This window comes from Dermacentor silvarum, chromosome 10 (assembly GCF_013339745.2).
Source record: "Dermacentor silvarum isolate Dsil-2018 chromosome 10, BIME_Dsil_1.4, whole genome shotgun sequence".
NCBI lineage: Eukaryota > Metazoa > Arthropoda > Arachnida > Ixodida > Ixodidae > Dermacentor > Dermacentor silvarum.
This window is the reverse complement of record NC_051163.1, coordinates 71,609,848-71,624,985: the sequence shown is the minus strand read 5'-3', so window position 1 is coordinate 71,624,985 and position 15,138 is coordinate 71,609,848. Positions and strand designations below refer to the sequence as shown.

The following is a 15,138-nucleotide window of genomic DNA, read 5'->3' as shown; positions in this document are numbered from 1 at the left end:
AAACTAATGTTCTATATAATACTGCGCGACACCGCTAGGCGGCCAAAACAAAAATGGCAGCACACATCGGGAAAACAATCCCACTGAAGCAGCGGCTCTGTATCTGGCTTTAACCTAACAGTAATAAAATGTTCCAACAGATGGCGCAAGAGCAGGGCGAACCCGGGTCACCTGAAGTGCCACGCTTTTTCCGACTGGAACAGTCTGTGCAGTGAATTCAAACTGTTTGTCCGACGTTGTTGCATGGCGGCACATCGTTGCATGATGGCTGCTTTGTGGTAAATAATGCCGAGACTGATGTGACGACGCTGGCACGCTTTAAAAGGACAGGGAATTTTTCGGACATCTTCAAAAAGACAGCGGCTCCTACCACTAAGACAAGAATGGTGACGCTCGCGCTGCTGAGCGTCACGATGAGACCTGGCTTCCGATACTGCGATGCTGAAAAACAAGGCCTCAAAGCGCTGAACACCACATCGCCTTTCACTGCTTTCAACTGCAGTCTGGGCAAATATCAGTAAAACTCGCTGACTGTTCCGAGTCCAACTGTGCGTGCCTGAGGCCCTGTTTTTTAGTATCGCATAATCGGAAGCCAGGTTGAATCATGGCTTCCGTTTGTTTCCTTAGTTCCGAGTCCAAGTGTACATGCCCTAGGTTTAACTTTAGGATATATTACTGTAAATTACCAAATGTACCAATATATTGCCAGACACGCTCGTTCAGAGATACACAGTAGAACGGAAATGGGACATTCTCGGCCTAATACAACGGTCAGATGACTGCAAAAGCAGTTTGCCCACTAAGGAATAGCTGCGTGCAGCTGCGTCATGTGAAAAAGTTAATTGAAAGTGAATGACTGGAATAATAATGCGGGGTGCCCCTTTTGGACCATCTCTACTTTCTGCACCAGATTATCGAACAAGAACCTCTAGAATGAATGAGAACTGAGTTTTCAGGCCAGCTCGCAACTCGAACTCCAACAAGGCCAACTCGAAGCCAACATTTCTGGTATCTATCTCGTCTGAGAAAGCGTTAAGAAATGAAAATTTTTCAGAATCTTCTTACCGGGAAAGGGCAGGCCGTAGTTTTCCGGATCTCCTACTTATTATTAGTGCTCATGTTTTAGACAGTGATTGGTTAATACACATCACGGCAGACGGCTCGCATCGTCTCGCTGATTATGAGTGCTGCTATGTTTAGGTACGTCACCTTATCATATTGCCTGCGTTCCATCCGCCCAGGCTGGACAGCGCAGGCGATGTGTCTGCCCGCCCGATATAATGGGTAGACCATAGATAGCAGCAATGCTTTCTTTTTCTATGGGACCCGTTAGCACTATGTCGGCCCACTCGCATTCTTATTGCAGGAAAATCAGATGCAGTATATCGTGTGTGCTAGCGAAGACCACCGAACATTCCTGAAACGTTAGTGTGAGCATCAGAGCAAGTGCTAGAACGAAATAGCCGGTAATCCATATCGGTAGCTTTCCTCCAATGATAAGTTCATTAGTTACAGTAGGTAGATAATAACAATTGAATGCTTTCTGCTGCTCACAATTTACCCCGCATTAGAAGAAAGAGCAGAAATTCAATTTACTCACCACTGCGGGAAAAAAAATGTTTTATCTGTAATCGAAACTGAGTAGCTGGTGAGTGCCGTGAACTAAGTGTGAAAAGATTATGTGGTGACGCTATCTGACATCTGCCGCTCACTGCTACGCAAAGCGCACGGCGTCTTAGTTAATGAAAAGGAAATCGCGAGAAAAGCCTGCAGTGCCACGCGACGCCAAGGAGCTGGTAATATTAAGTTTTTCAGCGAAATACGGGTGTTAGCATTACAAACACCTTAACGAAGGGATCTTTTCAACAATAAAGCTCAGAAGAGGCAAGGAAACAAACAAACAAACAAAAAAAAACGCCGATATAATCGCGTGGAAGAAGTATCGCATGACCAAAACGATGAGCAATACTGCGGTTCGGGCACGTGTGAGCGTTTATGCCTTATCCTATAACGACCAGATGAACGCGTTTTCTTATGTACTAGATATTCCTAACAAAAATTGAACATTTGCCTGCCTTTCAGCCTTGCCAACGTTGAATCAGTAAATAATACTTATTTATAAGCAATTTAGCTTACAGTAAACTTATAAAGTGGTTGACGCTTGATGAACACTGAAAACAGCAATACTCCGCCCCGCTAACACGCGTAAGTAAGTTAAACCAATCATAGTTTACGAAGGACAGACGTTACAAAGTTATTCCCATTGGCTTTCACCGTAGCAAGTTTAGATATTAGGCTGAAAAAAAGGAGAACTCCGCTTTAGGATTATTGAAGAATCGCACAAACCTGTTGGGCTAAATAAAGGTCTCCTACCCGCATATTCTAGCCACCACGTATGCCAGACATTTTAGAGAAGGAGGGCGGCATAGGCGCCGACCAAGGGGGGGGCTCCGGGGCTCGAGCGCCCTCCGGAATTTTCCCGGGGGGGGGGGGGGGGCTGAGCCCCATGCCCCATAAAATGTCATTAGCGGAGTTCTGTTACCCACATAATTTGACGAATCTCTTGCGTTGCCTCCACATTTTCACTTTTGTTGTGGCTAAAAGCTTACGGCACCGTTGTTGGTGTGGACGTGCACGGCTTTTAATTTATACTTTCGCTTTACTTCGGCAAATCCTGACAATAGGAGGACAAGCGCCTGAGAAGCACTAGCGGCGGCTACCTCACCCGTGTTTCCTCACTTTTTTACATTTTTTAACATTTTTTTTAATTTCCACTGAGAACACCATGCACAGACACTTTCTTTAAATATATACATAGGACAAAGTTGTATTATATTATTGAAAGAGAAGGAGGTAGCCAACTAAATAGCCTATATCTAGAGAATATGTTGATGTTATGTTCACCTCACTTCAAAATACTTTGCGTGCTTTTTTGACCCTGAAAAAAACCTGCCAGTTACCAACAGCTAGATACGGCACGCGGGCCCCACAAACTTCAGCCGCGCACAATCATTCACAGCTACGGCAGGGCTAGAGGAGAAGACGCGTGCTCTCCTTCCCATTCGCGCTTGATTACGTGACCTACAACTAACCCGAATATTGAGTGCGTGGGAAATAATGCCCATCAAGCCGCCATCCTTTTCGGCTCACTGTTGCGTGCTTCCCGCACCCACAGGGTATGGGTCGTTTATGTATATGACTTTTGGAGATATGCGGAACATCACGGCGAAGACAACCGCGACAATTTGCCTGAAGTTACCATAAAGCTAGAAATAGAAAATTGTTAGGCGAGGGTATATATATATATATATATATATATATATATATATATACTAACTGGATTTTTCAATGGTCCAAGCGTATTTAGGCAAATCAGAAGCACAACTTCGCGGTTATATTAGGTTTAGTATTTACCCAACAGTTTCGGTCGGTGGACCGACCTTTTCAAGGTCAGACACCGACCGAAACTGTTGGGTAAATACTAAACCTAAGATAACCGCGAAGTTGTGCTTCTGATTTTCCTTCTTATATATATATATATATATATATATATATATATATATGTGTGTGTGTGTGTGTGTGTGTGTGTGTGTGTGTGTGTGTGTATACGGGTAGGTTTCGGAAAGCTGGTCGTGCCCCAGCACCCCCGGAAAAATAAATTTTCGCCTATGGATGGCGGCAAATGGCAAACAGTACTAAGTAAACCGTTGTTAGTTCGGCACGGCCCAATAAAGAAATTTCGGGGGTGCTTGATGTACGGACAGTTGCACTGGGTGTACAGGACATCACATCAACGTAATTTTTTACTTAACCTAACCAACCAATTTTTTTCAGCAGCGCACGCATATGCTCCAGCACGAAAAAACCCTCGACTGAGGTGAGATGGACAATACTTTTTTTTTACGCAATACGAAACTGTTACGTATTTGACAGAGCTTTCAAAAGAAAAGTACTTTTATATTTTTTAAACCATCACACACTTTTACTGGCACGAACAGGAGGCCAAAAAAGTAGCATTTCGCGATTTCCTAATGTGCGTTGCCTATGCAAGTTTTCTCTCCGGATCTGTAATATGCATACTTGACTTCATGGTGAATTACTGTGAGAGCGTATATAGTCCATCTCATGCACGCGTTTTATTTCGAGCGATCTTCAAAACACTTCGCAAAACGCTATTCTGTTTACACACAGGACATTACGCATACCCCTTCCCTTTTGTTGAAATTTCCCCAGATCACGTCTGTTCACGTTGGTTTTTTGTATATAGAGAAACATGTTTTAATATTTGTCCAGACTGCAGTAGAATGCAGCGAAAGGTGATTCGGATTTGGTGTTCAGCGCCCCAAGGCATTTTTTGCGTCGCGTAACCGGAAGCCAGGTTCAAACATGGCTTGCGTTTGTTTCCCGCGTTCCATGAATTAAGGAGCAACATGAAAGCGCTGCAGAAGAGGAATGCGATTTTATATTACATAACATTAACGCAGAGAATGTACCAGCTTTGTAGTACACGCAATGTCCACTGTAACTCCGTACAAAGGTCGCGGTATGCTAATAGGGACGAACGAAATGACGCTCCTGTACTTGGATTTTGCAGAACAGGCGGTATGACATGAGCCATTTCAAAGCGTGCCGTTTTTTTTTGGAAGACAAGGTTTTGAACCGAGGAAACGAATTATATGAGCAATATCATGATCAGCCTATATCTTTATGTCCACTGAAGGACGAAGGCATCACCCTGCGATCTCCACTTACCCCTGTCTTGCGCTAGCCGACTCCAGCTTGCACCTCCCTCGCTCATATCAGCTACATACTCCACAATAATGTGTGAAAGCAGGAAATGTACATAAAGAAATAAGAATTCATTCTTCTATTGCGTATTTTAATTCCATCGCGTATGCTCTATCATGACGCAAACAAAATGAAGCTTAAGGACATAAAAAGCCAGTGACTGTGATTTAGGGAAATCGCAGGTACGAAACAATGTTCTGCGTCATGTGCAGCGCCATTGCATTGCGCCAGCTCTGCAGTGGCAGAGCTGGCAGAGCTGGCGACAGCGTGCCGGGACAGATAGCTCACTAACTCGTGCGGAGTCTTTGAAGGCGCTGCTTTCTGATGCGGGCGGACGGTTAGTCACGTGGTATTTTTAATTTCAGCCGAGAAGAATAAACCGGCAAAAGTTACTTGGCTGCAAACATGCCAGTATTCCCTTAGAATTTCTACAATTTCTTCACCGACCGCAAGCCATTCAGAGCAGCATTGAAAAATGTGGCTACTTGTAATTCTTAAATTGAACGGCATCAATAACAACTGCCGCCTTCTCTAGCTGTCGATGTGTCGATTCATCAGACGTCAGCGGTAATGGCACACTCCACTGTGCTCATCAAATGAATTCGCTGTATGTATAATGAATGCAAACGCCCTGGGCAGATAGTGTACATCAATTCCGTTAAGGAGTTTTAGTTCTCGTCTTGAAGCAATTCAGTAGGAGAATAGTTTCACGCCAACAGAAGATGATTTGATTGCGTTACAAATAACCAGCGCGAAAACACAGACCACGAGAAGAGAATAGTGCACTCTACTTAAAACTGTTTGATTGTAAAAACAAATATATGCGTATTCATAAATAACGAGCAGTGTTCATTTTTGATCAGTGTTTTTCTCTGTTCTGTGTGCCTGTGAAGTGCAAAAAAGCAAGGACAACAAGCCTCTTTCCTTGTACTGCGCTATCTCGCGCGCCTGATATTTACGATTTGAATGTACACTTACATTGTGTGTCTCGTCTGTTAGTGTTAAGTTATAACACCAGAAATATTGCAACGGTAATAGACAAGGCACTTCACAGACACATGGAACAGCGACAGACACGAACCAAAAAAGAGCGCTTCTCGTTATTTTTTATGAATATATATATATATATATATATATATATATATATATATGTGTGTGTGTGTGTTTACAATCAAACTTTACGGTGTTGGGCTGCTGAGCACGAGGTCGCGGGATCGAATCCCGGCCACGGCGGCCGCATTTCGAAGGGGGTGAAATGCGAAAACACCCGTGTACTTAGATTTACGTGCACGTTAAGAACCCCAGGTGGTCAAAATTTCCGGAGTCCCCCACTACGGCGTGCCTCATAATCAGAAAGTGGTTTTGGCACGTAAAACCCCATAATTTATTTTTAATTTAGACAGTGTTGGGGTATAGTTGTGTTCACCCACTTTAAATGCACGTAGAGCGCTCTATTGTTCTCTTCTCGTGGTCCGTGTGTTTTCGCGCTGGTTATTTATATATATGATGCAATCAAAACTTCTGCGCTTCTACCATAATTTCACATCATTTATGTAGGATCAGAGCGAGTCGCGAGGTGACATGCACCGATTTCAAGTCTCGAGTCAGCCCCCGTTCTTGGAGGTTTGCGATCTGCTACAGTGCTCAAGCACATGGTTACCTTTAATGAATACTGATATCGTTCTTTTAATAAGCAGCCGATCTCATAGTCAGTTTTTCGCTAATGCACCACCCAAGCAGGCTGCCATGCCACGACCCCGTACACGAACGCAACAACGTTCGTTGCATTTTGTGGCGCATTCTTTACCCTCAGCCACTTCCTCTTCATGCTTGAACCCTTTGCATTATTTGCATCGTGCCTCAAATAAAAAAAAACTAGATTGTGGGGTTGTACGCGCCGAAACCACGATGCGATTATGAGGCATGCCAAACTGAAGGACTCGGGATTACTTCGAATCGTCTGGAACTCTTTAAAATGCGCTCAATGCAGGATGCACGGGTGTTTTTGCATTTCACCGTCATCGAAATGCAGCCACCGTAGCCGGGGTCCGATTCCGCAACCTCGTGTTTCGCAGCTTAACTCCAATGCCATTAAGCAACCACGGCCGGCATGCCCAAAATCAACAACACCGCTGTATGAAATACCGCAATGAAGGCTATGGAATATGCGATACCACCAGTCTTTCTTTACGCTTCGCTCAATAAAAGTACAGGCGCTTATTTTCGTCTGCTTGCAGAGCAGCACAGCCAGCACTGAAGGAAGTTGTACCCACGCCATTGCGTTCAGCAGGACAAATTCATAGAAACTGAGCTACCGCAAATCAACGTAGCCACGTTTTTGTATTAAAAGATTGACTTCAAGAAAAAAAAACTCGCTGTTCTGCAGCGCTGCTGGTTGCTTCTTCGGTCATGGAAGAAAGGCAAGCAGTGTAACACATGTCACTCTTTTCACGATTTTGATGAGCGGGCTGGCCAGAAGGGGTTGAATTGGACGGCCGATGTGAGCGAGAGGAGACGCATTCGAAATTCCATGGATCGACACCATGCGCATGCTTCGTTGCAAGTTGGCTAGCGCAAGTTGGCATGTTGCGAGTTGGCAAGCGCTCGCCGGTGCCGCAATATTGAGTTCCCGCCTGTTGCCTGTACCTATATATTGTCAATTATGTTATGGTGTTTTACTAGTGCAATTGTGAACGCACTTGCATGTAACGAGCTTGAGGTAGATTTGCATGGATATATAAAGGAACCAGAGTAAGGCCTAAGCAATATACAAATCAAACTTATACATATCATTGAGAAAATGTTTAGTAAGATCAAAGCAAATGTTTCAAATGATGACAATTGGTCCCGTAAAGCAAATGGCCGTGCTGAGCTCGTCTGAAACTGCAATATTTTTTTTTTGGAACCACGCCAATCAGCACCGGATCGCTCGTACTTAGCACACTAGTAAATGCACATGCCGTGTCCGTCGCTGCTGATTTGGTTAAATATTAAGTTTTCTTTGACGGTTCGCCGTTAGTGGATAACGGCTGGGAGACCAACGCGAAATGTGCCTTGAAATGCAACAAGAAAAGAATACCAACATGAAGACAATTTCTCACTATAGAAAGCCTCCAAATAACTTCTATAGTTATTCGCAAATAAAAAGGTAGTGACGTTTCACTTCGTGAAAGCGGGCCACGCGCAAGCGTATGAACGACGCGAACATGCACAGCGAGCACCATGGCGTCGAAGCACGAACGACAAGGAACCAAACCGGGTAGTTCTGGTTCTCTTCTTCACCTCCAGGCGCCTTCTTCCTCCGGGGCTTGCTTCCCACACGGTCACGCATAGCTCGCCGTTTTCACAGAAGAGGGGGGGGGGGGGGAGGTCTTATACGCTCGCGCGTAAGAAAACAACACTGCTGCACGGGATCGCATTTGATGGACAAAAGAGGCACATACACGAAGCACTATGTGTTGTGCATGGGCCCATCTATGCATGTGCTCTCTGTGTTGTGTGGATTAACGTGCCGTCCATCGACACGTTTGCGGAACCCGCCACAATCTAATTCCCGCTAATATTTATCGCTCCATGGTTCTTTGCGATGCGTCGTGTTCTCAACTCTCACCTGGAATGTCTGGAGCCTTCGTAGTCGTAGGGTTAGTTGTTTCCAGCTATGCTGGAGACCCCGCAGTCGTGACGGCAGTCGATGTCGGGCCGGCACCTTGAACGCAATTGTGAAGCAATATCGATGCCTTTTCAATATAGCAAGTTATACGACGCCTTTTCAATATATTTCCAACCCGATATACGTCAAGATGAAAATTTTGTCCATTTTTCCTACACTACGGAGGCTCAGTTCATGTACTGGAGGTAGACATGCAATCCCCACGAATCGGACCGCAGCAGTTGCTAATCCTACACAGTTCCTTTGACCTCGAACACCATGATATTCCCGTTTTACCAGAAATAAGGTGTGTTCCGTCGTTAACCAGTTCTTGAAGCGCAAGCCTTAAGGCCCTATAGAAGCCGGACACAAATTTCTTAAAACAGACAAACAAATATCTTTTGTGTATCTTTCCACTATATGCCACTATCTCTACCGGAACTCTCGGTAACGTTGGAGGAGCTTTTAGCAATGCGTGAATTTACGAAATAAAATGTCTGGTAGAAATAGCCCTTGGAAACTAGTCACCTACTATGTGGCGATGCGTGCCTTTGGTAATCTGGCCGTTGGGTGTAGATTTTTGTCAGACTCAGGCCGCGCGGACCACAATACGCATCACATCGTTAAAAGTAGAGGTAGCTGTATCGCTTCCCTTCCTAAAACGCAATATGCGTTTTTTTCTGGTGGTGCACTATTCGGAAACTGTTGCAAGGTTCACGAAAAACAGATAACCTATACATAGTACTATTACAGCGCTCGTCCACTAATTTTATTATTTTTACAATATACAAATTTAGAAATCTTTCAAGAAGACAGGTCACATTCCCTTGAAATAGTCGCGTTTCTTTGAACGGCTCGTAGGTAAAAAAGAATGCGAACGCTTGCTGGATTCCCGAACTACTGAAAACATTCATTATAAAACGCCTCATTTCCGGCATTTTTTTGAAAGCAAGTTTGAAACCATGCAGTGATATTCACCAGAACACTCACCATAACACACCAGAAACGGGTTTAGATCCACAACTTCCAGTACTTCCTAGACAACCAAGTTATAGTTATTACAGTTATAAGGTGTTCCCTATACACCCGTGTTCTTGAAACTGAACCCACTGTATACTCTTAAAAGCAATCTAAAGCAAAGCACATATGAGCTCCAGTTATTCGGGCTTAATAATGCGGGAGCATTAAAAGTTTCACTCATTCGATTTGTTTTGTAAGTTTAGGTTGTGTTATGTTAAGCTTAGGTTAGGTTAGGCACCTTGCCGACAGTAGTGCGATAGTCCTGGTATGCTCGTACCACGTGTCGCCGACCAGCGGACAAGTTCATTTAAAACTATTCACAGGGCCTCCTAATTATTGCTGCGTCAGCGACCGAATGAACAAACTCCTAAATGGCGCATCTGCACAGGAATAAAGCGCCTTCTTTGTAAAGATACACCCGCCTTCATGACACCCAGCCCGCTCTATACTCCGGAAAGCCTTCGTAAGCACAGAACGTAAGAGCGTCATCCAGCCATTTGCGCTCGTTATCGTGGCACACGTTCATGTGCAGAAACTTGTGGCAGTCTACCAAGCGACACGTAGCGTTTAAGTCGTACACCCCTCCCCTCCTTCATTCCCCCTACCTCTCAGTCAATGCCGCATAACGCCGTTTAACGAAGCTTGAAGTTTTTCACTTACGATCTGTCGTCGTGAAGATGTAGCCCAGCGCCAGGGCTACGATGCACAGCACGATGACTGTGCTGGCCACGTACTGCGAGCGGTCGCTGCATTGCCAGTTAACAACAGTAGGTTAATTTAGCTTGCAACACTTCTCGACGGAGGCTGCATTTTGCATGCATCCCCGTCGTAAATCTAGCCGCCCCCTCTCATGTACCGACGGTATTACGTTGGGCCATTAAACCAGGGAAGGAGATCTCAACAGTTTAGGACGCTGGGAAGCTGCGACCACCGTTCGTAAACATTGGCGATGATTATTGATGGATTAAGGGACATACCTGTAGTGCTGCACTGCCGATCCGGGCAGCATTGCATGTGTTGCGTGCGTTGGAAAATGTGGCCCGACTATTACTAACTGAATGAACAAGCGTGGTGTGAGCGCGCGCAAACAAACAGGAATAGATCACACTGAACGACTGCAGACAACGACTGTCAAAACGCTGGCAGCGAGCGTATATACGCCGCAGCGGGCGAAGGTACGTACGGTCTATCGCTTCAACGGAAACTGAGCGGCGAATGCACGGCGCATAAACGTCAGAGCCGTGTGGAGATACGAGACGGTGCGGACGAGCGACGAGCGTGGTTGTTGGCAGCGTAGAAGCGCGCGTCCCCGCACGCTTCCGCTCGGGCATACGGCGCGCGGCGAAGATTTTATCTATAGGGAACCTCACGGCGACGGCGACGGCGACGGCAGAAATCCGGTAGAAGTGTCCATATAATTGCTATCGCAATAAAATCTGCAGACTTCAGTGACCCCTTCGGTAGAGTCTTCTATCAACGGCGTGTGAAAAGCACGTGAGTGATATGTGTCTCAATATTGATTCTCTTTCCAGTAGGCAATGCATGCAGAGGCCATAAATAAGGGGTGTTCCAGCAAACACTTTCAAAAAATATTTAAAGTTTGCCTGTGGCAGATAGCATAATTCTAGTTCATGAGCTGGTCTACTCGAAGAGGAGGACGTTACTTGCACAAAAAATTGAAATGCATAATCGACTAATTAAGAAAATCACCAATTAGGTTGACCAACTTATGGCTCGTGTGGCAATTTACAAGTTCTAGCCGTGGAATTCGCAAGGCGGATGCTCTAGGAACTAATTCTCAGGATGGCACCAGTTTCCGAACTCGTGTAAGGGCCACACTTTTCCGTCGCAATTTTGACGAGCCTTTCATGGCACCGGGCCATGTGACCTCATTTTTCCAACTACGCGTATGAAATCCGCCGTAAACCTCCACGATCGCCTCCTCTCGACATCCAGTAGCGACGCGCGAAAGTACGCTGCGTACTTTCGCTTGGTCTAAGAGTACTATCAAGCAGTTGCGCGAAGAAAAAAAAATGAATGACAAACATAAATGAATCTGTGTAAGACACTGCGACGATTATCGTCTTATCGGCTGTGGGACGATACCATATTATCGGCGAAATGACGTAAGCTGCTGCTTTGTAGAAATGCCAGCTTGGTGGGAGTGCCACAGTTAGTGGAAGAGCGCCCCCCTTTCCCCTTTTGTTTTTCACAACGCCATCCCCGTATCGCTCAAACCCTGTTTCGAGGGTGTTTGCTACGCGTTCCTGCGTTCCCTTTCATATTGCTCATAATAGTACACGCTGGCTGGTCAACTAACCATTAACCCATTAATTCCCAGTATGTGAAACACTATTGCAAATTTTAAAATATTTCTTCCTCGTATTCTTAGAGTCATTGGGAGGACCAATATTCAATAAAAAATTCAAAGGTATAGTCTGTGAATTAATTATGGAATGTTGCATATATGCAACACTGGGCAGTAATGTATAAGACTGAGGCCAAGCTAAGTGAACAAACTTTTGGCGCATATAACATCCAAAACAACACAAAGCATAAGTAGGCCTGTTCGCAGCCTACTGGTGGTAAGTTACAAATCAGTTGCGATCCCTGTTCAAACAAAGCATCATCTGACACTTCCAACAAGAGACATGCGTCTACGCCTCTGGGCACGCCTTGCAGCGGTTCCGCCGTGTATTCCATGTGGGCCAGTGTTCCTTGCTGTCGGTTCTGACGTCGCGAAGGACATTTAGGCACACTTTCTTGAGTGGTGTGACATTCTCAATTGAAGGGTGCCCTGATTGTCACTTGTTGTGCAAGATAAGGCTTGTAGCAAGCTCAGAGAGGAATTCTCTCAGGAGCGTGGGCGACGATCCCTGCTGCTGAAGAATACTCTTCTACATGGAGCCATAGATTCACAGGAGCCATATACAGCGTATGGTAAAATAAATACATCTACCTGTGTTTTGACGGAACAACGATATGAGAAGCAGATTTTGTCAAGAAAGTCCACGCCACCCATCGATCTTTTATAGGCAGGAATGATCGCTGGATAATCTACGACGACATGCCTTTTTTTCTTGCTATCCGATATTTTCACGGAGGTAACCGGGTTGGCACCAATGCAGTTGGAAAGGAGAGTCACACAGCGGTTGTATTACCAATTCACGGCCACCATTGTCTTTTGATCACAAGAGGCAACAGAAGTATCATAAGTACCCCGACCTCGCTTTTTATCAATTTATCATCCATGAACTTGCCGCACTTGAGTCTGTTTTCGGGGACTGTGCCAATGTAGGAGATCCCCATTTTTGTCGGTTATTCTACAAGGTGAGGGCCAGTAAAGAAGTTGTCAGCGACAACTAGATTGTCGTCTCGCTTCGGAAGGCTCGAACACCACTGGAGCACAACATCAGCTCCAAATCGAAGTTGGTAGCCATCCTGGTAGCCATAAAAACCTTTGTTGCAGTGTTGGTATACATAAAAATCGCAGCACAGACCTGATTCTCCGGAACGCGCCCAAAGCTTCGGGCCCCATTTGCTTTTCGGTTTATTAGGCATGTATTGACGGATGTAAGAACGTCCACGGAAAGGGATCAAGATTTCGTCCATTGCTGATTTTTGTTCTTAGGGCAAGCCAGTCATGTTGGTGCCCAAGGAAGTGAGCCATGGACGCAATGGCTAATACCCTCATAAACGTTGTCGCCCCATTAGGACCACAGAAGTGAAGTGAAATTCTACGCTGCAATTATTAGTATCAGCGCAGCCAGCTGTGGAAGCAGACGACGACAACGAACGCTGGAGCAATGGCACGAGCGCGTGCTCGGCATCCCACGGCACGAGCGCCAACCGAGGGTCGCCAACGAGCGAGCTGCGGAAGACGACGACGCTTGAGCCAGTGCTGATGATAGTTTTTTCTACACGAGGACACGATCATGGGTGAACGGGCCCTTAATTTTTTTCAGTGGCCGCTTCATTATCAAAGAAATGCAAGTGGCTTGTTATTTTCTCAAACCTGTTTCGAGACATTACCTGGGCCACTAATTCGTATCTGCTTCCGCTATGCCAGTAAACACGAAGCCTGTGCATGTTTATAAGTCCCATCCTGAAGAACATCCCCAGCACAGAACATTGAGGTTGAAATGACAGTAGATGCCTGAAAAATTGTTAAAAAGGGAAATTGAGCCACCCAATATCAAGGCAGAGACCTTAGCTGCAGTTACATGAATGCACGTCACAATATAGAGGACGCATTTCATGTAGAAGAACAATGTTGCATATCTGCAACAGCTGAAATTATGGCATTTTCTGCCCAGTGTTGCACATATGCAACACACCACGTGCAAAAAATATCTTCTAGAACAGAGCAAGCGCAAAGCAAACTTTTACATTCTAGACTAGTTTATAGAGTGTCCTCTACATACATAAAGTGAAAAAAGTAGCGCAGGTCCACTTAACGACTCATAAAAAAGTTTACAATATCTTGTTTGCGGAGCTTGCCGACGACGTGGGTGCCGCCATTTTGGAAACTGCAGAAACGACGACGATTGGCTCCCAAGTGGCTAAGATAGTAACTTGGTGGAATGAAAAACCCTTAAGTTACAATTGTATGGACAGCGTTTAATGCTGCATTAGGATCCTCGCAAACGGCAGGGTGCCGAACTGGGTGTTGCAGATATGCAACAATGGGCAATACTGGGTTAACAGCTGCGCTGCAAAATCCGGAGATCATTCAACACATCCTAATGGAATGCGAACGGATTTACCCAGTGACACCCGTAAGTAACGTACACCTTGCAGAAGCGCTTGGGTTTAACGTGGACGGAAGCATCAACCGGTCAGTAGTCAAGATGTTTAGACGTTTAGAGTATTAATGAAAAAAAAAGAGGGAAGAGGTTGATACAACCTGATTTGCTCTCACAGTCATAGGTACAAGATATTTAGAAGCGCGTCGTGGTGTGGCAGTCGAGATAGAGACGTTTAGAGTATTAATATAAATAAAAGCAGGGAAGAGATTGATACAACACTGACTCACAGTGAAGGAAGAAAACTAGGAAGCTTACGAGCAAGTATGCGACCAGTATGGTCAGCAACGCGGCAACAAAGAACGTCAAACGCAAAGCGAGAGAGGCTCAGACAATTGCATGGGTCGCGGTAATGGAAAAGAAACCTATGATTACCTCAAAGGAAAAAAACGAAATCACGAAGGAAACAATTTATGACTTTATTCCCCCCGCTGCTGTTTATTATGTACTACATGGTAAGAAGGGAAAGGGCGCTAGAAGGAATCAATATCGGGTTTAATCTCTCATACAAACTATACGGCACAATAGTAAGGAGCACCTTCCAGGTTTATATTATGCGGGCGACGTTGTGTTGCTTGCTGACAAGCAACACAACTTCAAGGAAGGCGTATCTTCCTTGAATGAACGAATGCTAGATATCTGATTATATCAACCAGGCTAGGTGACTATTTTGTCAAAGCCCCGTTTCAAAGGGGATGCCGTTAAAACATTAACTCACTGCAGTACATGCCCACCGACAGAAGTGGACATAGGAACTGCCGCTGTTGCGGGTGTATTGGTAGCGCTTCGCACACACAATGTGGGGTTTACGGTTCGATTACGGGGTGCAGAGGGGCATACATTGCCAGTTTATCCTAGGGAGCCTACATTCACCCT

The 15,138-nt window shown here is 45.3% G+C and overlaps 1 long non-coding RNA gene across 1 annotated transcript in view; it reads right to left on the bottom strand.

Annotated features, from left to right (window-relative positions):
- Positions 1 to 10,374, bottom strand: part of LOC125940639 (uncharacterized) — a 50,698-nt gene extending 40,324 nt beyond the window's left edge. The window contains exons 1-2 of the long non-coding RNA XR_007463837.1: positions 10,118 to 10,374; positions 8,399 to 8,494 (exon numbers count right to left, since the gene is read on the bottom strand). This is a non-coding gene — a long non-coding RNA (uncharacterized LOC125940639). The remainder of the gene's footprint in view (positions 1 to 8,398; positions 8,495 to 10,117) is intronic.
- Between the last annotated feature and the right edge of the window lie 4,764 nt (positions 10,375 to 15,138).